This window comes from Eurosta solidaginis, chromosome X (genome assembly GCF_040869045.1).
Source record: "Eurosta solidaginis isolate ZX-2024a chromosome X, ASM4086904v1, whole genome shotgun sequence".
NCBI classification, from domain to species: Eukaryota; Metazoa; Arthropoda; class Insecta; order Diptera; family Tephritidae; genus Eurosta; species Eurosta solidaginis.
The window spans coordinates 80,323,997-80,350,526 of NC_090324.1; the positions used below are offsets into that span (position 1 = coordinate 80,323,997).

At 39.0% G+C, this 26,530-nt stretch overlaps 1 protein-coding gene across 3 annotated transcripts in view; it reads right to left on the reverse strand.

Annotated features, from left to right (window-relative positions):
- LOC137234270 (protein pangolin-like) overlaps positions 1 to 26,530 on the reverse strand; it is a 1,155,323-nt gene that overhangs the window by 436,357 nt on the left and 692,436 nt on the right. The window lies entirely within an intron of this gene.

Below are 26,530 nucleotides of genomic sequence, written 5' to 3' on the forward strand. Positions count from 1 at the left end.
GACTCTAGAATGTTTGTACGATATGGGTATCAAACGAAAGGTGTTACTGAGCATTTTAAGAGGGAGTGGGCATTAGGTCTATAGGTGGACGCCTTTTCGAGATATCGCCATAAAGGTGGACCAAGGGTGACTCTAGAATGTTTGTACGATATGGGTATCAAACGAAAGGTGTGACTGAGCATTTTAAGAGGGAGTGGGCATTAGGTCTATAGGTGGACGCCTTTTCGAGATATCGCCATTAGGGTGGGCCAGGGGGACTCTAGAATGTTTTTACGATATGGGTATCAAACGAAATGTGTTACTGAGCATTTTAAGAGGGAGTGGGCATTAGGTCTATAGGTGGCCTTTTCGAGACATCGCCAATAGGGTGGGCCAGGGGTGACTCTAGAATGTTTGTACGATATGGGTATCAAACGAAAGGAGTTACTGAGCATTTTAAGAGGGAGTGGACATTAGGTCTATAGGTGGACGCCTTTTCGAGATATCGCCATTAGGGTGGGCCAGAGGTGACTCTAGAATGTTTGTACGATATGGGTATCAAACGAAAAGTGTTACTGAGCATTTTAAGAGGGAGTGGGCATTAGGTCTATAGGTGGACGCCTTTTCGAGATATCGCCATTAGGGTGGGCCAGGGGTGACTCTAGAAAGTGTTTGTACGATATGGATATCAAATTAAAGGTATTAATGAGGGTTTTAAAAGCGAGTGGCCCTTAGATGTATATGTGAAGGTGTTCTCGCGATATCGACCAAAATGTGGACCAGGTGATCCAGAAAATCATCTGTCGGGTACTGCTAATTTATTTATATATGCAATACCACTAACAGTATTCCTGCCAAGATTCCAAGGGCTGTTGATTTTGCCTTGTAGAACTTTTTCATTTTCTTCTACTTAATATGGTAGGTGTCACACCCATTTTACAAAATTTTTTCCAAAGTTATATTTTGCGTCAATAAACCAATCCAGTTACCATGTTTCATCCCTTTTTTCGTATTTGGTATAGAATTATGGCATTTTTTTCATTTTTCGTAATTTTCGATATCGATAAAGTGGGCGTGGTTATGGTCGGATTTCGGCTATTTTTTATACCGAGATAAAGTGAGTTCAGATAAGTAGGTGGGCTAAGTTTAGTAAAGATATATCGGTTTTTGCTCAAGTTATTGTGTTAACAGCCGAGCGGAAGGACAGACGGTGGACTGTGTATAAAAACTGGGCGTGGCTTCCACCGATTTCGGCCATTTTCACAGAGAACAGTTACCGTCATAGAATGTATGTACCTACCAAATTTGAGAAGGATTGGTAAATTTTTGTTCGACTTATGGCATTAAAAGTATTCTAGACAAACTAAATGAAAATGGGCGGAGCCACGCCCATTTTGAAATTTTCTTTTATTTTTGTATTTTGTTGCATCATATCATTACAGGAGTTGAATTTTGACTTAATTTACTTATATACAGTAAAGATATTAAATTTTTTGTTAAAATTTGAATTAAAAAATTTTTTTTTTAAAAAGTGGGCGTGTTATTCATCCAATTTTGCTAATTTTTATTTAGCACATATATAGTAATAGTAGCAGCGTTCCTGCCAAATTTCATCATGATATCTTCAACGACTGCCAAATTACAGCTTGCAAAACTTTTAAATTACCTTCTTGTAAAAGTGGGCGGTGCCACGCCCATTGTCCAAAATCTTACTAATTTTCTATTCTACGTCAACCCATCTGCCAAGTTCCATCGCTTTAATTGCCTTTGGCAATGAATTATCGCATTTTTTCGGTTTTTCGAAATTTTCGATATCGAAAAAGTGGGCGTGGTTATAGTCCGATATCGTTCATTTTAAATAGCGATCTGAGATGAGTGCCCAGGAATCTACATACCAAATTTCATAAAGATAGCTCAAAATTTACTCAAGTTATCGTGTTAACGGGCGGACGGACGGACGGACGGACATGGCTCAATCAAATTTTTTTTCGATCCTGATTATTTTGATATATGGAAGTCTATATCTATCTCGATTCCTTTATATATGTACAACCAACCGTTATCCAATCAAACTTAATATACTCTGTGAGCTCTGCTCAACTGAGTATAAAAAAATGTTGACTCTTGGTTACCTGAAGAATACTTGGTTGCTAAATACTTGGTAACTAAATTTTAAATCAATTAAATAATGAATTGATAAACACTTTTAGTTATGAGATGATAGCATTAGTTTTACCAATACAATGTTACTTAATGCATTGTTTCTGAAATAAACTTTATTTTCATACTCAGTTGAGTAGAGCTCACAGAGTATATTAACTTTGATTGGATAACGGTTAGTTGTACAGGTATAAAGGAATCGAGATAGATATAGACTTCCATATATCAAAATCATCAGTTTCTAAAAAAAATTTTATTGATCCATGTCCGTCCGCACGTCCGTCCGTCCGTTAACACGATAACTTGAGTAAATTTTGAGGTATCTTGATGGGTTCATGGGCACTCATCTCAGATCACTATTTAAAATGAACAATATCGGACAATAACCACGCCCACTTTTTCGATATCGAAAATTTCGAAAAAGCGAAAAAGTGCGATAATTCATTACCAAAGATGAATAGAGTGATGAAACTTGGTAAGTGAGTTGAACTTATGACGCAGAATAGAAAATTAGTAAAATTTTGGACGAGGGGCGTGGCACCGCTCACTTTTAAAAGAAGGTATTTTACAAATTTTGCAAGCTGTAATTGGCAGTCGTTGAAGATATCATAATGAAATTTGGCAGGAACGTTACTACTATTACTATATGTATGTTAAATGCAAATTAGCAAAATCGTAGAACGACCACGCCCACTTTTTAAAGTCAAATTTTAACAAAAAATTTATATAAGTAAATTATGTCAACATTCAACTCCAGTAATGATATGGTGCAACAAAATACAAAAATAAAAGAAAATTTCAAAATAGGCGTGGCTCCGCCCTTTTTCGTTTCATTTGTCTAGGATACTTTTAATGTCATAAGTCAAACAAAAATTTACCAATCCTTGTGAAATTTGGTAGGGCTTAGATTCTAGGACGATAACTGTTTTCTGTGAAAAAGGAAGAAATCGGTTGAAGCCACTCCCAGTTTTTATACACAGTCGTCCGTCTGTCCTTCCGCTCGGCCGTTAACACGATAGGTAGGTAGGTTGAACTGGCCGGTCCATGAGGACCTCACATAGACTGATTGAGTCCGTAGTGTTACCAGAAGTTTGTTTTAACGACCAAACTGAAAAACCCTATCAGAAACCAGGACACGATAACTTGAGCAAAAACCGATATATCTTTACTAAACTCAGTTCCCGTACTTACCTGAACTCACTTTGTATTGGTGTTAAAAATGGCCGAAATCCGACTATGACCACGCCCACTTTGCGATATCGAAAGTCACGAAAAATGAAAAAAATGCCATAATTCTATACCAAATACGAAAAAAGGGATGAAACATGGTAATTGGATTGCTTTATTGACGCAAAATATAACTTTAGAAAAAAACTTTGTAAAATGGGTGTGACACCTACCATATTAAGTAGCAGAAAATGAAAAAGTTCTGCAGGGCAAAATCAAAAGCCCTTGGAATATTGGCAGGAATACTGTTCGTGGTATTACATATATAAATAAATTAGTGCTACCCGACAGATGATGGTCTGGGTCACCCTGGCCCACATTTTGGTCGATATTTCGAAAACGCCTTCACATATACAACTACCTCCACTCCTTTTTAATACCTTTAATTTGATGCCCATATCTTACAAACACATTATAGAGTCACCCCTGGTCCACATTTATGGCGATATCTCGAAAAGGCGTCCACCTATAGAACTAAGGCCCACGCCCTTTTAAAATACTCATTAACACCTTTCATTTGATACCCATATCGTACAAACAAAATCTAGAGTCACTCCTGGTCCACTTTTATGGCGATATCTCCCGTCCACCCATAGAACTAAGGCCCACTCCCTTTTAAAATACTCATTATCACCTTTCGTTTTATACCCATATTGTACAAACGCATTCTAGAGTCAACCCTGGTCCACGTTTATAACGATATCTCGAAAAGGCGTCCACCTATAGAACTAAGGCCCACTCCCTTTTAAAGTACTCATTAACACCTTTCATTTGATACCCATATCGTACAAACAAAATCTAGAGTCACTCCTGGTCCACTTTTATGGCGATATCTCCCGTCCACCCATAGAACTAAGGCCCACTCCCTTTTAAAATACTCATTATCACCTTTCGTTTTATACCCATATTGTACAAACGCATTCTAGAGTCAACCCTGCTCCACGTTTATAACGATATCTCGAAAAGGCGTCCACCTATAGAACTAAGGCCCACTCCCTTTTAAAGTACTCATTAACACCTTTCGTTTGATACCCATATCGTACAAACAAATTCTAGAGTCACCCCTGGTCCACCTTTATGGCGATATCTGGAAAAGGCGTCCACCTATAGAACTAAGGCCCACGCCCTTTTAAAATACTCATTAACACCTTTCATTTGATAACCATATGGTACAAACAAATTCTAGAGTCATCCCTGGTCCACCTTTATGGCGATATCCCTAAACGGCGTCCACCTATAGTACTACGGCCCACCCCCTCTTAAAATAGTCTTTAATACCTTCCATTTGATACACATGTCATACACACACATTCCAGGGTTACCCTAGGTTCATTTTCCTACATGGCGATTTTCCCTTATTTTGTCTCCATAGCTCTCAGCTGAGTATGTAATGTTGGGTTACACCCGAACTTAGCCTTCCTTACTTGTTGAAAATAAGAATATACTTCAGAACCATTAGACCATACAATATGAGGGAAAGCCCTTGGTCCAGAAACCGTCAAAATTCAAAAATTTGTCATGAAATTGCACATTATGCTTTTGAATTTTAAGGAACTCACCGATAACTTAGAGATCTGAAACTTTGTGCTTTTTCAAATTATAATATTTTTACGATTTTACAGCAACTCCCCTTATTTGCAATCTTCTGCTAACGTCCGTATCGGTAAACTGTTGAATAAATTACTCCAATATTGAACAATGGAAAAATGGCCTTTATTAAAGTACTTCACAATAACACTTATACTTTGCAACGAATAGATTGCTTAATAACCAAGCTGATTCATAGCTCAAATGAAACTGAATCCCATCGCCTCTACATTTGCTGCCTCTTATACTCTCTGATTTCCTCGTTCGCATCTTCTAGGCGCTTACATTTCCAGAATCTACTAGTTGCCATCAGCTCTCAAACTTCTCAGCTGTAACTAAAATTGCACGATTTTATAGCTTCTCTCATTGCATACTTTCAGGAGTATCTCAGATATATGCATGTGGTTGTGCCTTGCTTCTCGGAACCTACATATGTGTAGACATAATGATTGATTCACTTATGTAGATACAAGTGACTGTCTATTGTTGTGACTTTATTTACTTATCATCAGACTAGGGATGTGAGTATCACTTAGTGTCACTCATATTCGTCACACTGCCCTCCACCTAAAGCTGATCGTCCCTATCAGACAAATCTCTCGATCTAAACGTTGCTAGCATCGCCAAATGTACCACTCTTCTATTTCTTGGTTTCCCAATTGCTTGTATGCGGTAGATGTAATCACTGATCGTCTTCACAACTCTGTACGGACCTCCCAACTGCACCGATTTTTGGATGGAACATCTTTCCGCCGGTGAGGGTGGTATAGCAGTACCAAATCTCCCTCCAAGAAAACTTCCGAATTCAAGTTCTTGGTATGCCAGTGTCTGATATTACTACTCATTACCCTATGCCGTTCTTTCACACTCTGTTGTTTGGCCAATGAACTACTTAGTAGAGCTTGCGCTTGACGGATTGGCTTCAGTATCGTTCCCACGTTTCACAACAGTAGTGCGCTCCGGCTTGAAACTACCCTCGCATTCTTTCGCGGAAATTCGTTGCTTCGTTTTCCTGCGTCCATTAGGTTTTGTCAATGATAGTGTTTCTCTCGCAGGTACTTTTGATTTTGCTTTATTTGGCCCATTCGATCTGTTAACTTTTGCCTTTGACTTCCGTGGTTTTTGTCGAGTCTTCTCCATCAGTACTCGATTACTACTGAATCCTTTCTGCAAACTGAAGTTATGTGGTATATCCTGGTTCATATAACGCATCACCCTTTTCTGCATATCGATCTTGATGTCATGGTCAACCAAGAAGTCCACTCCCAATATGACTTCATCAACGATCTCCGCCACAACGAATTTGTGTAGAACTGTGACCTTTCCAATCAAGACTTCACATACCACTTCTCCCTGGACTTGGTTATACTCTCCTGTGACCGTACGCAACCTTGCTCCAGGTAACGGTTTTACTCACCTTTTGACTAAATCAGATCGAATCAAGAAATGAGATGCGCCCGTATCTACAGTCAGTACACGCTCCTTGCCATCGACATTCCCTCTGACGGTAAGACTGCTTGAATTCCTTCCAATTTGCGAGACAGATATCACAGGACATTCAATAGCTGGAGCTTTCGCTCTCTACATCTTATTCGCTCTTGCCCATCTCCTCCAACTTTGCATGTACGGCCACCCACATTGTTGGAACTGTTAGGACCAAGATCGCAATGACGTGCAATGTGACCGGGCTTCCCTCATTTGAAGCAAATGATAACTCTTTCACTCCGCTTTTGCGATCCTTTCAGCGCTTCCAATATTGCGTCTACCCACTCTGGCCTTTCTACTTCCACACGGCGTGCTTTGAAAACTGGCTTACAGAGAAGCTGCGCTGTTTCCTGAATCAGAGCTTGGAAACCGTCTCTGCGAATGTTGGCTTTGGGTTTGCGTTTGTAGCTCGCTTTGTTTCGACGTCCCGTATGCCATTTATAAAGCTCTCAATCTTTACCCTTTCAGTGTATTCCACGGGTGCGTCCGCAATCGCTAAATGTGCCAGCCTTTCAACATCCGACGAAAACTCTTGCAATGTCTCACCAGGCTTCTGGAAGCGGTTCAGTAACTCCATTTGGTATATATGTCTCCTATGCTCGCTTCCATAACGTCTCTCCACAGCGGCCATCAATGCTTCATAGTTGTTTCGCTCTCCTTCAGGAATGGTTTGTAAAATCTCAGCTGCAGGCCCTTTGAATGCCATGAAAAGTGCAGCAACTTTATCTTCAGCACTCCATTTGTTCACTGCTGTGGTCTTCTCAAACTGAATCTTAAAGACCTGGAAAGGAACAGACCCGTCAAAGGATGGCGTTTTTACCTTTGGATTACTCGTTAAAACTGCTGGGCGATGCTCGATACGTCCACTCAAAACATCCCCCTCGGCCTCGATTTCTTCCTCGAACTGTAAAATTTTTGTATGTTGCCCCTCCAACTTCGAGGAAATACGTCCTTCTTGCTCTTCCAGTTGAGCAGAGATCTGCGATGATATCTGTGCTGAAATATATTAAAATATTTAGGAACAAATAAATTTTCTTTATTGGACAGCGATCGAAATATTAGGAAAGTCTATCCACAAAATGTGGAATTTTGCCACGGCTATTTGAGTAACTTCCCTCAGAGCTGGATTCTTGAAACTGTAAACATAGCTCAGAACGTCATCTCAATGCCACATTATGGCAAAAAATTTCTGCTTGGTGATCCAGGGATCGAATGTTCCCAACTTGTAAGTTTTGCTTTCGAGTTTTGAGGAACTCCCCGATAACCCAGAGACCTGAAACTTTGAATGAAAATTCAAATTGAAACAAAGAACATAATTCAGAACCACATGAAAAAGCAACATCGGAAAAAATTTTCGCTAGGTGGCCCAAATTTGAAATTTTGCCTTCATAAAGATTTTTATCGAAGTTCAACAAAATTAGATATGTCTTTGTTTGAAGACACATTTCTTCTGGACTATTTATATAAAGGAAGTATTTAAAACTTGTTTATCTTTTTATTATTTTATGCCTGTTTTGCAGAATTTTTAATCTTTCCAAACTGTAACATACATGGTCTCTAGTTTCTGGAGAGCCGTGCTTTTTTTTTGGTTCCTGGTGTCAGCTTCATGTTCGGCTACTAATGTGCCCAAATCCCGCTTAGTTGTTTTTACATACATTTGGTGCATTTTCTACCATTGTTCCCTTCAGCTATGTCGTTGTGTGTAATTGTTCTGGAGAGCCGTGCTTTGATTTTAATTCCTAATGTCAGCTCCATGTTCAGCTAATTGTGTGCCCAAAGCACGCTCAGTTTTATTTACATACATTTGGTGCATTTTCTAAGATTGTTCCCTTTGCATTCTATTTTATAAACCACATTGTTCTGTTGTTCTCTGTTGTTTTGGGTGTTTCCTTTTCTAAAGCACTTTGGTAATGTATAGTTTGATTTGTAACCTAATATGATTTTCTGGTGTTTACTTACGTCTTGTTAGCCCCAGAATGTGAGTGACACCGAGCTAGTGCTTTGTTTCGTTAATTTTTGTTTTGGCTGACGATTGGTTTTGTTGAATTTGATAAAATTTTTGGTATACGGATATGAGGTGATCAGGGTCGTTTTTTTATTTTTACCTTCCTTCTTATGTTGTGCATATAACCGTCATGAAATTGTTAATATCTAGATTTCATGTATAAGGGCTTTGGGCGTGTTAATTTTATATTTCCGTTGTTGTTTTGGGTGACTGCTTTTTTACGCAAATTTTTTTTCCTTCATGTTGTATCTCTATCGGGATCTGAACTATGTTTATAGCATCAAGAATTTAGTTCTACGGGAAGTTACTCAAATAGCGGAAGCAAATTTCCATATTTTGTAAATGAACTGTGTTAATATCTCTGAAAACCTCGATCCCTGTCATATCTAGAAAACTCTTTTAACTCAAATATTACAACATATTATAGCCAAAGTTCCGTTCAAAAGAATCAGGTATCTGGATTATCGAAAGATCCCAAATCTTGAAGCAAAATTTCCCAGCTCGAAAGATTTTTATAAATTTTACGATTCTTGAACAACATAGTTTAAATGCTTTTCTTTTTTTGTTTTTGGTTAAGAAATTCTAGCCATAGGGGAAGTTACTCAAAAGCGGTCGCAAGATTCCACATTTTGTAAGAGGGCTTTCTAAATTTCTTGACCCTTATCCTATTTAGAAAACTCTTTTAGCTTTAATAATACAACTAAACATAGCCATTCGAAGTTATTTTCAAGCTATTTTCAAAGTCTCAGGACACTGGGTTATGGTAGTTCTTCAAAATGGAAATGCAAAATTACCAAATTCCGACGTTTTCGTGTGTTTATCTCTCTGGGAAGTTACTCAAAAATGGATTGCATGATTCTCTAATTTTATATGGAAATTGGACGAAAAACATCAATTGACACTAATATGAAGGAAGTAATAAGAAGAGAAAGGAGAACACTGATGGTATCGATGTTACTTGTGTATTTTGGTATAAATAGTTGCTTTTGTTTTCAAGCGAGCTTGGAATCCGATGACAATTTAACGTGAGAAAAAAAACCTTTGGATTTCTGAAAATTCTAAAAGCTTCCGGACCTTAAAATGTTGCTTTCGAGTTTTAAGGGACTTTCCCGAATACAGAGATCTTAAACTTTGCAAGAGACTTTGGGCTCTTTTAAACTATAATATTCAGGAAAAAAGACGACTTTAGTCGCAATTTGACCCTTTCTGAAAGCCAATCCTCCGGACACCGACTTTTTTAAAATATGCAATATTCAAGCCTTTTTGAAAATGTTGGGGACTTTTGGCCCCTTTTCTCTTTCAAAACTATGATGCATTATTTTTACATTTTTACGTGAAGAGTTTGTAATACTCCTTTTCATTACTTATGTAACTTTTGCATCGGCAACACTTAAGGAATCCAGATTATCACTCGCGTCATCACTATAACTGCAACCCTGTAAAATTTTATCACTTTGACATACGGCGTTAGTATGAAAATATTGATTGGCAATTCAAAAATGTCCCTCTTAGAAAACATTGAGCATCAATTTTTTTATTTCCAGCGAGTTGCTCGCCAATCGTAGCAGAATGTGGCTCTTAATATTGTAACGAATTTACTGAAATTCCTCTTATTTGCAACCTTCTGCTAATGTTCGAATCACTGAACTGTTGAATAAATAACTCCAATATTCGATAATGCAAAATGGTCTTTATTAAAGTACTTCACAATATAACACTTCTATTGCTCGACAGATAGCGGGCTTAAATCAAACTGACTTGTCGTGCCTCAACTGTTGCCGCTTTTATACTGCCCGGTTTCATCGACGGCATATTTCTAGGCGCTTCTTTTTCCAGAACTTACTAGTTAGCTATCAGCTATAAATTTCTCAGCTATAACTACAAATGCACAATCTTATAGCTTCTCTCATACCCCATGCGCGTGTATATGTGAGTGATACTTGCACAATTATTGCATACTTTTGGGAGTATTTCAGATATATGAATGTGGTTGTGCGTTGTTTCTCCGCTGCGTGTACGTACATATGTGTAGACATAATGATTGATTCGTTTATGTAGATACAAGTGACTGGCTGCTTTACTGTTGTGGTGGCTTCGTTTACTTAGCATCAGACTAGTGATGTGAATATCACTTGGTGTCACTAATACTCGTCACACTGTCCCCCACCTAAGTCTGATCGTCCCGATCAGACAAATCTCTTGATCTAACCGCTGCTAGCATCTCCAAATGAACCACCCTTATATTTCGTGGTTTCCCAATGGTTTGTATGCGGTAGATGGTATCACTGATCTTCACAACTTTGTACGGGCCTTCCCAACTGCACCGAATTTTGGATGGAAAACCTTTCCGCCGGTGAGTGTGAGGGCAGTACCAAATCTCCCTCCAAGAAACCTTCCGAATTGTAGTTCTTGTCGTACCTGTGTTTTATCCTATTACTCATTACCCTGGGCCATTCCCTCACACTCTGTTCTTAGGCCAATGAACTACGTCGCATACCTTGCGCTTGACGGATTGGCTTCGCATAACCAGTATCGTTCCCACGTTTCACAACAGTATTGCGCTCTGGCTTGAAACTACCCTCGCAATCCTTCTCGGAAATTCTTTCCTTCGTTTTCGTGCGTCCCTTTGATTTTATCAATGCCAGTGTTTCTATCGCAGTTACTTTAATTTCGCTTCTTTTGGTCCATTCGATCCATCAACCTTTACCTTTGACTTTCGTGGTCTTTGTCGAGTATTCTCCACCAGTACTCGATTACTGCTGAACCCTTTCTCCAAACTAAAGTTAAGTGGTATATCCTGGGTCTTATAGCGCATATTCCTTCTTTGCATGTCGATCCTGATGTCATGGTCAACTAAGAAACCCACTCCCAATATGACTTTATCAACGATCTCTGCCACAACGCATTTGTGTAGAACCATGACCTTCCCAATTAAGACTTCACATACCACTTCTCCCTGCACTTGGTTATACTCGCCTGTGACCGTACGCAACCTTGCTCCAGGTGACGGTTTTACTCTCATGTTGACCAAGTCAGATCGGATTAAGGATTGAGATGCGCCCGTATTTACATTCAGTACACGCCCCTTGCCATCCACATTTCCTTTGACGGTAAGGCTGCTCGAGTTTCTTCCAATTTTTGAGATAGATATCACAGGACATTAAATAGCTGGGGCAAGTTTTCGTCCTTTACATTGGAACTACCAGGACCAAGATCGCAATGACGGGCAATGTGACCGGGCTTCCCGCATTTGAAGCATTTAATAACTCTTTCACTCCGGTTATGCGATCCTTTCAGCGCTTCCAATATTGCGTCTACCCACTCTGGCCTTTCTACTTCCACACGGCGTGCTTTCAAAACTGGCTTACACAGAAACGGCGCTGTTTCCTGAATCAGAGCATGTGATACCGTTTCTGCGAATGTTGACTTTGGGTTTGCGTATGTAGCTCGCTTTGTTTCGACGTCACGTATGCCATTTATAAAGCTCTGAATCTCTACCCTTTCAGTGTATTCCACGGGTGCGTCCGCATTCGCTAAATATGCCAGCCTTTCAGCATCCGACGCAAAATCTTGCAAATGTTTCACCAGGCGTCTGGAAGCGGTTCAGTAACTCAATTTGGTATATCTGTCTCCTATGATCAGTTCCGTATCGCCTCTCCAGAGCGCCCATCAATGCTTCATAACAGTTCCGTTCGCCCTCTGGAATGGCTGGTAAAATCTCAGCTGCAGGCCCTTTCAATGCGAAGAACAGTGCAGCAACTTTATCCTCCGCATTCCAGTTGTTCACTGCTCCGGTCTTCTCGACTGTAGCTTAAAAACCTGGAAAGGAGCAGAACCGTTAAAGGATGGAGTTTTTACCTTCGTATTACTCGCTGAAGTAGCCGGGCGATTAAGTTGCAATTCCTGTATACGACCTCTCAAAACATCCACCTCTGCCTCGATTTTTTCTTCAAACTGCATTATTTTTTCGTCCATGCGCGCTTCGAGTTTCGATAATATACGCGCCTCTTGTGCTTCTAGTTGTACAGTTATTCGTGACTTTGGGCTATTTTAAAATATAATATTCAGGATGCGACTTTAGTCGCAATTTGACCCTTTCTGAAAGCCAATCCTCCGGACACCGACTTTTTTAAAATATACAATATTTGAGCCTTTTTGAAAATGTTGGGGACTTTTGACCCGCTTTCTCTTTCAAAACTATGATGCATTATTTTTACGTTTTCACGTGAAGTGTTTGTAATACTTCTTCTCATTACTTATGTAACTTTTGCATCGGCAACACTTAAGGAATCCAGATTATCATTCGCGACATCACTATAACTGCAACCCTGTTAAATTTGATCACTTTGACATACGGCGTTAGTATAGAAAATATTGATTTACTTTCGCCAAAGAGGATAAATTATGATAAGAGACGTCATTCATTCGTTAGTCGCAGCCATTTGCACAATGCTCTCTAAGAGGAATTCGCTGGTATTTTTTTGGGCGAGATGTGCATAAAATGTCTTCTATACATTTTAGTGGGGTATTTGTGTTTATTTTTCTGACTTTATTGAATTAACTAATTAATTCTCTTTCCAAAAATAATAGTTGCACAAGGTGCCTACACCGCATGGATAAATGCGAGACAATTCAAAAATGTTCCTCTTAGAAAACATTAGGCATCAATTTTTTGGTTTTCAGCGAGTTCCTCGCCACTCGTAGCAGACTGGTGGCTCTTAATATGTTCATCCTATTTGCATTCGCCTTTTTAAATCGTTTGGTAAGCATTTCGTTTGGATAAGTGAATATAAATATACTTATAATGATATAATCAATGTAAGAAACGAATTTGTATTTAACCCTCATTATTACATTGGGCACGAAGCTGAGAAAGTCCTGCTAAAGGAAAACTTTTCTGAAAATGAAATTAAATGCTTGAAGCGTAATATTTTAAAGTATTATCAAAAGCTTTGTTACGAAATATTGCAAGGAGTAGACATTTCCGACAAAAAATTAAGGTTTTAAGTTATTTGGATCCAATAGTGATCAAATCAAATAAGGATATAGGAGTTTTTGCTTGGCAAAAGAAAATGCATACAAAAAGATTTTCGAACAAACCGATATAGAACAGTTTCGGTACAGCGTTGGAAATACTACAGATAACTTAAATGAGTATATATATATAAGAATTTGTATTTATTTGTTGCAAAGCATAGCAATGCATTAGCAGAAATACTTTTTTCAAATTGATAAAAAAAAAAATTGGACTCTTGGGTATCTTAAGAATACTTGGTTGCAAAATACTTGGTAACTAAATTTTAAATCAATTAAATAATGAATTGACATACTTTTTTATTTATGTAGATGATAGCATTAGTTTTACCAAAACAATGTTCTTTAATGCATTGTTTCTGAAATAAACTTTATTTTTGTATGTATTTTTATTATTTTATCGAATAAATCCTTCTTCAATTGCCACACATGAGAAATCCATGGGGGGAAAAAAAAGATAAACTACTCTTCCTTGATAAAAGATGAGTTAAAGGTGATGCAATGACATTGCAAATGAAAAAAATCTAGAGGCCCTTTTTTTCAGTAGGCCCCTTTTCTGTGAGACGTTTTGAAAATTTTCAGCGGCAACACTGCATGTGGCATTTGCAACCGCTATTTGAATAGCTTCCGGTGACCTCGATTTTTATACTCAGTTGAGCAGAGATAACGGATAACGGTTGGTTGTACAGGTATAAAGGAATCGAGATAGATATAGACTTCCATATATCAAAATCATCAGTATCGAAAAAAAAATTGATTGAGCCATGTCCGTCCGTCCGTCCGTCCGACCGTCCGTCCGTTAACACGATAACTTCAGTAAATTTTGATTTATCTTGGTGAAATTTGGTATGCAGGTTCCTGGGCACTCATCTCAGAACGCTATTTAAAATGAACGATATCGGACTATAACCACGCCCACTTTTTCGATATCGAAAGTTTCGAAAAACCAAAAAAGTGCGATAATTCATTACCAAAGACGGATAAAGCGATGAAACTTGGTATGTGAGTTGAACCTATGACGCACAATAGAAAATTAGTAAAATTTTGGACAATGGACGTGGCACCGCCCACTTTTAAAAGAAGGTAATTTAGAAGTTTTGCAAGCTGTAATTTGGCACTCGTTAAAGATATCATGATGAAGTTTGGCAGAAACGTTACTCCTATTACTATATATATGCTTAATAAAAATTGGCAAAATTGGAGAACGACCATGCCAACTTAAAAAAAAATTTTTTAAGTCAAATAAAAAAAAAAAGTTAATATCTTAACAGTATATAAGTAAATTATGTCAGCATTCAACCCCAGTAATGATATGATGCAACGAAATACAAAAATAAAAGAAAATTTCAAAATGGCCGTGGTTCCGCCCTTTTTAATTTAATTTGTCTATGATACTTTTAATGCCATAAGTCGAACAAAAATTTACCAATCCTTGTGAAATTTGGGCTTAGCTTCTCGGATGATAACTGTTTTCTGTGAAAAAGTGCAAAATCGGTTGAAGCCACACCCAGCTTTTATACACAGTCGACCGTCTGTCCTTCGGCTCGGCCGTTACCACGATAACTTGAGCAAAAATCTATATGTCTTTACTAAACTCAGTTCACGTACTTATTTGAACTAGAGATTTACACCGATCACTTTATCGGCGGCGGCGGCGTAGGCTCTATTATATACTGGCGTACGCCGGTGTTCTTACTTTAAAAAGATTGATTTTTCTATTTAAAAAAATAATATTTATGAAAGGTTTTGTTTGTATGTATTAAAGGAAATCAACGTGTTGGCCATTTTGGAAAGATCCGTGGTTTTTGCCTCAAGATCTCGCAGTCTGTTCAGAAATTTTCAGGAATAGCTCCTTGCGGAGAGATTGTCCCTCGTTCGTTTACTCCAGAGAGGCTTCGGGCATAACCCCGGTCTTTGGAATTGGTACTGCTGCGTCTGCTGAAAGGATATAGAGATACATAAAATAGTCACACTTTTGTCTGTATATCTCGTGCAAAGCGTAGATTCACCTAGGGATGACGCGAACACAATTTCTTTAAATCATTTGTGGCTCCTTGGCGGTCACGCACAAAGGCGACTTACGGTTGCTATTAATGGTCTATTAATACTCATGACTCTCGTGGCACAGGGCGCATCCAGTTTTTTCCAGCTACAATTCCCGATGTGCGAACAGTAGCAATCCCGACCACCAGTCGCTAACACGCCTCCTGACACTCACACCATATGCCAGCACAGAAGCTATAGGACTGCGACTTCGAACTGATATTACCTTCGTCGACGTACAAGCTCTAGGTGTAGCTCTGAAGACTTTCCAACGGATGCTAAGTGGCAGTCTAAGTGGATGTCATTGCGTAATAGTTAAAAATCGTATAATCCTCGGCGTATCTACATAATTAAAATTTTACAAGGACCCTGGGTAGAATTTTTAAAATGTAGACGAAAGTTTGCAGACGTCTGTGTTCACAACATTGATGTCAATAGTCTTCGTTAAATCAAAACGATATTTTAGAATGAAAGTCGACCCGACTTTAAGTTGAAAGATGTTAACTGCTGTTTTCCAGCCTGATGATATAAGAGCTCATTATGGATGACCGCGGAGCTTCAGTTTTCAGACTAGTTCGACTATCCATTATACTTTAGGGTAGTAGCACACACCCCGGGCAAAGCAACATCAAAATTTTAGAAATAAGGTTTTTCAATTAGAAGAAAATTTTTCTAACGGGGTCGCCCCTCGGCAGTGTCTGGCAAGCGCTCCGGGTGTATTTCTGCCATGAAAAGCTCTCAGTGAAAACTCATCTGCCTTGCAGATGCCGTTCGGAGTCGGCATAAAACATGTAGGTCCCGTCCGGCCAATTTGTAGGGAAAATCAAGAGGAGCACGACGCAAATTGGAAGAGAAGCTCGGCCTTAGATCTCTTCGGAGGTTATCGCGCCTTACATTTTTTTTTTTTTTTGTTAGTAGCACACACGGTCATTAGTTCGACTGTCTTGGGAAAGCTTTTGCTTCACCACTTTGAGTGTTCTTGCGAAGGACAACGCCTCACCTGGTAAATATATGTGCCTACGTTTTCACATTTGTAAAAGGAGCCGTAACGTGTAGGTGATATTTAAACTTGGTTGATGGTTGATAGGTTATAATCAATGTGATTCACTCCAAGGATAGGGCTGCCAACTTTATGTCAAACCGGGAGATTTAGGTGTTGAAGGATGAAGTGTGAAAATCAAACATTTCAGACGCTATTTATAGTTTCGCAAATAAACAACAGATGTTTGAATGTAAGCCCAAGTGATTTTTCATACCCTTCTTATACGTACATATATCCTCAACTTATGTATTAGGTAAGAATCATTTGAAATGAGTGTTTATGCCTGTCCCTAGAACCTACCAAAGGATTTTGCATCACTTATTCTTCGCTTATTCTTTCAGCCAATCGCAATATAATTTTTTTTTAAATCGGCACCTTTTTTGGGTATTTTCCTTTTTTTTAACAACTTGAGGACAATTTAAAATATGTTCGCTTGGGTGATTTTATTTGAATTCATTCCTCATTATTAATTTTTTGAAAAAAAATATGCAAAGTGAGCATATAAATTTAATAGATATATAACTTTTCTATTAGTGTTTTGTTTTAATAACTTGGTGAATTGGGTGATGCAAAGTCCGTGTTAAGCTGACATCGAAAGCGCCTGTTTTTTTTAAATAACTTTTGAACAGTTAGAAAGATTTGAATTTCGCAATTAGTTTCTTATAACTGGCAGTGATGCGCATCCGTTGACACCACTTTCGACCATATCCGACCAATTTTTGACATGAACAATAAATGGCCTAAACAGTCTTAAACGACTAGAAAATATAGTAAAGCGCCGGACGCCGCCGCCGCCGCGCCGACATTTTTCACATTCGGCAGTGGCGTGCGAAAAACGACCAAAATCGGCGGCGGCGGCGGCGTTTATCGGCGGCGTATATCTCTAATCTGAACTCACTTTGTATTGGTGTAAAAAATGGCCGAAATCCGACTATGATCGTCCCGATCAGACAAATCTCTCTATCTAAACGCTGCCAGCCTTTCGAAATGAACCACTTTCATTTTGGTTCGTGGTTTGCCAATGGTTTGTATGCGGTACACTACATCGTTGATCCGTTTTACAACTTTGCATGGGCCTTCCCAATTACACTTGCATAACATGTGACAGATCTGTATCTTATAGCTGACACGTCCTTAGCTGCTCCTTGTCCCATTCATCTGTACATGTTATAGTCATTAGCCGGACATCTATAATGTCTTCTTTAGCCTCGGCCTTTGAACAGTGCTTGCATTCCAAGCTACATGGTCTTCGTGACATTGCATCAGCATTTCCATGGGTACTACCTTTTCGATGCTCAATGGAAAAGTCATAGTTTTTTAGTCGCTCGATCCACCATTCCAATTGTCCTTCCTGATTACGGAACTGCAGAAGCCATTTCAACGCTGCGTGATCTGTCCTGACGCAGAATCGCTGGCCGTTGAAGTATATGTGGAAACGTTTAATGCACTCTACCAATGCCAACAGCTCTCTCCGTGTAACGTAATAGTTCCTCTCTGGTTTTCCAATCGAACGACTGTAATATGCAACTACCTTCTCCTGTTCATCGACCAGAGTTGATAAAACGCCTCCTATAGCATATCCGCTCGCATCTGTATCTGGAATAAACGTTGCTCCTGGAATCGGATATGCCTACATTGGGGCAGTGCACAAACGCTCTTTCAATGTTTGGAAAGCTACTTCTTGCTCCTTCTCCCATTCAAAAGCTTTATTTTTTCTTCTGGGCTCGTGGAGGCTTTGGGCTACGCTGGCAAAATTTGGTACAAATCGGCGGTAATATGTGCACAGCCCAAGGAAACTTCTCAATTCATGCAGATTCTGTGGTCCTGGCCAATCCTTCACTGCTTCTATCTTTTCATTCGCGGTGCAGATGCCCGCCGTCGTTACTTTATGGCCCAAGTTACTAACTTGCTTCTTGAACAGAGAACACTTTTTGGGGCTAAGTTTCAGACCAGCACCATCTATTCTTTGGAAAACCTCCTCCAAGTTCTTCAGATGTTCTTCGAAGTTCTTTCCCAATACGTTGATGTCGTCTAAGTACACTAAGCATGTTTTCCAATGTAGTCCTTTCAGTACCTGATCCATGAGTCTTTCAAAAGTAGCTGGTGCATTACATAGTCCAAAAGGCATCACTGTAAACTGCCAAAGACCATCACAGACACTGCAGGCTGTTTTCTCTTTGTCTTCCTCCTTCACTTCCACTTGCCAGTAGCCGCTTTTCAAGTCCAGTGTGGAAAACCGTTTCATACCAGAGAGCGAGTCCAGAGTGTCATCAATTCTTGTCAATGGGTAGCTATCCTTTTTCGTAACGTCATTCAACTTCCGGTAGTCCAGGCAAAACCTCATTTTTCCATCCTTCTTCTTTACAAGTACTACCGGTGAGCTCCATGGACTAGCTGATGGTTCGATGACGCCGTTGTCGCTCATTTCTTGTATTATTTGACTCACAACTTCCCGCTTCGCCAGTGGAACACTACATGGAGCTTGGGGGATCGGCCTCGCCTCTACAGTGTCAGTCTGATGTTTCACAACGTTGGTGCGGCCTGGTTTGGAACCATCCTGGTCAAATATGTCTGCGTACTTTAGGAGCAGTTGTTTTGCCTTACTCTGATAGGCTTCCTCTAGCCCCTGCTTCCATGCTGTGATTTTATTGGAAAGATCAGTATTACTAGATGAAACGTGTCCGTGGAGCAGTTCCATCTTGTTTTGTCATAGCCAGGGTTTTTCCTACAAGTATATTCAGTGCTGATGTGTTTGCTGCTTCTACAACCCACAATTTGTTTGTCCCACAATCTCCATCAACTTTTGCCCAGATGACTGCTTCGGATTTTGGTGGTATTTGCTGACTCTTTTCCACCAGCACTTGTTTACTGCTGTAGCCTCTCTCGTAGCCGAAATTAAGTGGCACATCCATGTTCTTATATCGCATCGTCTTGCTTTGCATATCGATCTTGATGCCTTGGTCGATTAAGAAGTCCACTCCAATTATGATTTCATCAACAATCTCTGCCACTATAAAATTGTGTATTACCGTGACGTTCCAATTGCTACTTCACCTACCATTTCTCCAACTACCTGGGTGTCCTCTCCCGTCGCTGTACGTAATCTTGCGCCAAGCAATGGTCTTATCTACTTGTTGACTAAATCTGATCGAATGACGGAATGGGATGCACCCATATCTAGAGTCAGTAAGTGTTCCTTTCCATCCACATGTAAGATTGCTTGACCTTCTTCCAATTTGCGAGGTAGAGATTATGGGGCATTCAATTGAGGGAGCCAGCTGTCGCCCCTTGCGTCTGACTCGCTTTAGTTTAACGATTGAGTGGATTTTGAGATTTGCTCATCTCCTTCATCTCTGGGTTTACGGCCACCCACATTGCTGGAACTGTTAGGATTGGTGTTGCAATAACGCGCAATATGCCCTGACTTTCCACACTTAAAGCATTTGACTGCATCATTATTCTTCTGCAGCGTACCCTTTAATGCTTCCAAAATTGTATCTATCCAATCTGGCCTTTCCAATTCCACGCGATGAGCTTTACTGGCTTACTCAATGGCGACGATGTTTCTTGAATCAGTGAATGAGATACGGTTTCTGCGAATGTGGGTTTTGGGTTTGCATATGTCGCTCGTTTCGTTTCTACGTCCCGTATGCCATTTATAAAACTCAGGATTTTTACGCCCTCGTTCTACTCTACGGGTGCGTCCACCAAATGAGCCAACCTTTCAACATCCGAAGCAAACTCTTACAAAGTCTCATTAGCTGTTTGGTAACGGTTTTGCAATTCTATTTGATATATCTGTTTCCTGTGTTCGCTTCCGTACCGTCGTTCTACAGCGGCCATCAATGCGCCATAACTGTTCCGTTCGTACTCTGGAATAATCTGTAAGATTATCTTCAGCATACCAGTTGTTCACTGTTGCGGTCTTCTCAAATTGTAGCTTAAAGACCTGGAAAGGAACAGAACCGTCAAAGGATGGTGTTTTTAACTATGGATTACTCGTTGAAACTGCTGGGCGATTTAGTTGCAACTGCTCGATACGTCCTCTCAAAGCATCCAACTCGGCCTCGATTTTTTCCTCAAACTGTAACATTTTTGTATCTTGCGCCTCCAACTTCGAGGAAATACGTCCTTCTTGTTCTTCCAGTTGAGCAGAGATCTTTGATGATATCTGTGCTGAAATTTGCGATGACATTTCCGATATTCGTGCCTCTTGTGCTCCAATCTTCGCTGTTATACGATTCTCCTCCGATTCCAGCTGAGTTTCCATCTTGGATGTCATACGGTTCTCCTGGGATTCTAGTTGTGATGATATGTTGGTGGATATTTGTGATGACATTTCGCACATTTGTGCCGATATTGCAGCAAATATCATGTTCAGGTCTGTGTTCGCCATTGTCTGCGGTGTTTCATTTTTCTCCTCCAATTTTGTTGCCTCATCGCCTTCAAAATGAAAGACATACACTTCCACGTTGTTCCTGAAGTTCTAGTTTAATGCCGGTTGTATTCAATCCACGGCTCTCCAACTCCTTCTTCAGGTGCTGGATCTTCAATTCACTTAACTTTGCCATGTCCAAGTTGTATTCGAAATCTCCAGAATTTATTCAACAATTCCTCTTTTGACACCAATTGTAACGAATTTACTGTAAATCCTCTTATTTGCAACCTTCTACTAAGTTCGAATCACTAAACTGTTGAATAAATAACTCCAATATTTAATAATGCAAAATGGTCTTTATTCAAGTACTTCACAATAAATAACTTTAGTATTGCCCGACAGATAGCGTGCTTAATCGAAACTGATTATTGCGCCTCTAGTGTTGTTGCCTTTTATACTCTTTGATTTCCTCGTTCTCATCTTCTAGGCGCTTCCATTTCCAGAATCTACTAGTTGGCCATCAGCTATAAAATTTCTCAGCTGTAACTGCAGATGCACGATTTTATAGCTTCTCTCATTGCATACTTTCGGGAGTATCTCAGATATATACATGTGTTTGTGCGTTGCTCTCCGCTGTGTACGTACATATGTGTAGACATAATGATTGATTCGTTTATGTAGATACAAGTGACTGTCTGCTTTATTGTTGTTGTGACTTCATTTACTTAGCATCAGATTAGGGATGTGAGTATCACTTAGTGTCGCTCATATTCGTTACAATATGTACTATGTACGAAATTGAACTTAAATTAGTATTTGAATTTGAAATATGAACTTGAATTTCAAACAAGTATTTGAATTTGAAACATGTAACACAAATTCATTCGAATTCTAATATTTATTTTATATTCATTGATTTCGCGTGAGGTAATTGCAGGTAATTTGTTGAAGCATTTTAACCCTTTGTAAAAAAAGGCTATTTTTTTCAGACTCCGTTTTGTAATTAGGTAATTTAATTTATTTCTGTCATGAACCTCGTAGTTAAATTTAATACTTGTTTTTAGATAATGAGGCAAATTTCCGGTTTTTATGTTGTATATAAACTTCATACTGTGGAAAAATATTTGCTGTTTTACGCTCATTCAATTCAAACTTTGTAGCATATCTTTAATGAGGGTATCAAAACGTTTACCGAATATATAAAGCGCGTAGCTTTATTCTGCATTTTTTGTAGTTTATCGATTTGCGAATCCTTCAAGATAAAGAAAATAGTAGAACAATATATGAAGTATGGCTCAATTATGGACCTATATACTTTTGCTTTATAATAACTACTCAAGTTTTTACAGGCTCTTTGAATGAAATATATTTTTTTTAGCTATTTTACCTGTTATATCATCAACATGGCCATCAAATTTTAGTTTGCAATCTATTTAAATGCCGAGATATTTAATCATCTGCACCTTTTCAATTTTAGTATTATTTATTTTAATAGTTTCAAAATGAGCAATATTCTTCCTTGTTATACTCAGTTGAGCAGAGCTCACAGAGTATATTAACTTTGATTGGATAACGGTTGGTTGTACAGGTATAAAGGAATCGAGATAGATATAGACTTCCATATATCAAAATCATCAGTATCGAAAAAAAATTCGATTGAGCCATGTCCGTCCGTCCGTCCGCCCGTCTGTCCGTTAACACGATAACTTGAATAAATTTTGAGGTATCTTGATGAAATTTGGTAAGTAGGTTCCTGGGCACTCATCTCAGATCGCTATTTAAAATGAACGATATCAGACAATAACCACGCCCACTTTTTCGATATCGAAAATTTCGAAAAATCGAAAAAGTGCGATAATTCATTACCAAATATGGGTTAAGCGATGAAACTTGGTAGGTGAGTTGAACTTATGACGCAGAATAGAAAACTAGTAAAATTTTGGACAATGGGCGTGTCACCGCCCACTTTTAAAAGAAGGTAATTTAGAAGTTTTGCAAGCTGTAATTTAGCAGTCGTTGAAGATATCAAAATTTGAAACGTTACTCCTATCACTGTATGTCTGCTTAATAAAAATTAGCAAAATCGGAGAACGACCACGCCCACTTTTTAAAAAAATTTTTTTTCAAATTCAAATTTTAAAAGAAAAGTTAATATCTTTACAGTATATAAGTAAATAATGTCAACATTCAACTCCAGTAATGATATGGTGCAACAAAATACTAAACTAAAAGAGAATATCAAAATGGGCGTGGCTCCGCCCTTTCTCATTTAATTTGTCTAGGATACTTTTAATGCCATAAGTCGAACAAAAATTTACCAATCCTTGTGAAATTTGGTAGAGGCTTAGATTCTAGGACGATAACTGTTTTCTGTGAAAAAGGGCGAAAGCGGTGGAAGCCGCGCCCAGTTTTTATACACAGTCCACCGTCTGTCCTTCCGCTCGGCCGTTAACACGATAACATGAGTAAAAATCGATATAACTTTACGAAACTCAGTTCACGTACTTATCTGAACTCACTTTGTATTGGTGTAAAAAATGGCCGAAATCCGACTATGACCACGCCCACTTTTTCGATATCGAAAATTACGAAAAATGAAAAAAATGCCATAATTATATACCAAATACGAAAAAAGGGATGAAACATGGTAATTTTATTGGTCTTTTGACGCAAAATATAACTTTAGAAAAAAACTTGGTAAAATGGGTGTGACACCTACCATATTAAGTAGAAGAAAATGAAAAAGTTTTGCAGAGCGAAATCAAAACCCTTGGAATCTTGGAAGGAATACTGTTCGTGGTATTACATATATAAATAAATTACCGGTAACCGATAGATGATGTTCTGGATCACCCTGGTCCACATTTTGGTCGATATCTCGAAAACGCCTTCACATATACAACTACGGGCCACTCCCTTTTAAAACCCTCATTAATACCTTTAATTTGATACCCATATCGTACAAACACATTCTAGAGTCACCCCTGGTCCACGTTTATGGCGATATTTCAAAAAGGCGTCAACCTATAGAGCTAAGGCCCAACCCTTTTTAAAATACTCATTAACACCTTTCATTTGATACCCATATCGTACAAACAAATTCTAGAGTCACCCCTGGTCCACCTTTATGGCGATATTTCAAAAAGGCGTCAACCTATAGAAATAAGGCCCACGCCCTTTTAAAATACTCATTAACACCTTTCATTTGATACCCATATAGTACAAACAAATTCTAGAGTCACCCCTGGTCCACGTTTATGGCGATATCTCGAAAAGGCGTCCACAGATAGAAATAAGGGCTACTCCTTTTTAAAATAATAATTAACACCTTTCATTTGATACCCATATCGTACAAACAAATTCTAGAGTCACCCCTAGTCCACATTTATGACGATATCTTGAAAAGTCGTCAACCTATAGAACTAAGGCCCACGCCCTTTTAAAATAATCATTAACACCTTTCATTTGATACCCATATCGTACAAACAAATTCTAGAGTCACCCCTGGTCCACCTTTATGGCGATATTTCGAAAAGGCGTCCACCTATAGAACTAAGGCCCACTCCCTTTTAAAATACTCATTAACACCTTTCATTTGATACCCATAACGTACAAACAAATTCTAGAGTCATCCCTGGTCCACCTTTATGGCGATATCTCGAAAAGACGTCCACCCATAGAACTAAGGCCCACCCAGTTTTAAAATACTCATTAATACCTTTCATTTGATAACCATATCGTACAAATTAATTCTAGAGTCACCCCTGGTCCACATTTATGGCGATATCTCGAAAAGGCGTCCACCTATAGAACTAAGGCCCACTCCCTTTTAAAATACTCATTAACACCTTTCGTTTGATACCCATATTGTACAAACGCATTCTAGAGTCATCCCTGGTCCACCTTTATGGCGATATCTCGAAAAGGCGTCCACCCATAGAACTAAGGCCCACCCACTTTTAAAATACTCATTAACACCTTTCATGTGATACCCATATCGCACAAATTAATTCTAGAGGCACCCCTGGTCCACCTTTATAACGATATCCTGAAAAGGCGTCCACCTATAGAACTAAGGCCTACTCCCTTTTAAAATTCTCATTAACACCTTTCATGTGATACCCATATCGTACAAATTAATTCTAGAGTCATCCCTGGTCCACCTATATAACAATATCTCGAAAAGGCGTCCACCCATAGAACTAAGGCCCACCCACTTTTAAAATACTCATTAACACCTTTCATGTGATACCCATATCGTACAAATTAATTCTAGAGTCACCCCTGGTCCACCTTTATGGCAATATCTCGAAAAGGCGTCAACCCATAGAACTAAGGCCCACTACTTTTTAAAACACTCATTAACACCTTTCGTTTGATACCCTTATTGTACAAACGCATTCTAGAGTCACCCCTGGTCCACCTTTATAACGATATACCGAAAACTATAGAACTAAGGCCCACTCCGTTTTAAAATACTCATTAACACCTTTCATTTGATAACCATATCGTACAAACAAATTCTAGAGTCAGCCCTGGTCCACCTTTATGGCGATATCTCGAAAAGGTGTCCACCTATAGAACTATGGCCCACTCCCTCTTAAAATACTCTTTAATACCTGCCATTTGATACGCATGTCATACAAACACATTCCAGGGTTACCCGAGGTTCATTTTCCTACATGGTGATTTTCCCTTATTTTGTCTCCATAGCTCTCAACTGAGTATGTAATGTTCGATTACACCCGAACTTAGCCTTCCATACTTGTTAATTAATAACAACAACACAGCACTGCACTATAAATTCAATTCAACTAATTAATTATCACATAATTTTTTTGTATACAAAATCACTCGCGCCGCGTTTATTTCGATAATTATAAACGTTTTAATTTATAAACATTATAATAATAGTAAGAATAATAATATGCGATTGTAGACGTGTTTGTGTTGTGCTGCTGGTTTTGTCACTTTTTCCTGTAATTATAATTTGTACACGCACGTAAAGTAGCCAAAAACTGAGTGCTAATCTGTTGTTTGTCTTTCGTGCATTGAAATATTATAATATAGTTAACTTTTTTGCGCGTAAATATTGATTTCCATAATTTTTTCTAATGTCTACGGTTGATAAAAAAAGTGACAAGAAGCACAAAGTTATCCCCGCTGAAGGGTAATACCCCGCTTCATGGCAAAGTTAGAGATGGTGAGAGCCCACAAACGGCGCAATGGCTGAAACAAATGAAACAAATGGAGAGTAAACTGGAGAGCATGGTGGCGAATTTAAGTGGAAACATAAAGAGCAGCGAAGAGCGACTTATGCAGCGATTCAATGACATTGCAGTAGAGTTGCAAAGTATTAAGACCACTGTCAAACTATTTGATGTGAGGTTGACTGCTGTTACGTAACTGCTTGTGTTGGGAGAGGAGGAGTGGCGGCTCGGCATGGTTGTAGCCCGGCTGAGGCTCGTCGGCTTAGGGGCGCGGTTCTTGCCACGTCTCTTTCCCACAGTTACATAGCAAAAAGGGTTCATGCCTAGATGTGCGTGTTTGTGCAAAAGAAAGGAAAAGAGATAGGAAGGCAAAAGCGGGA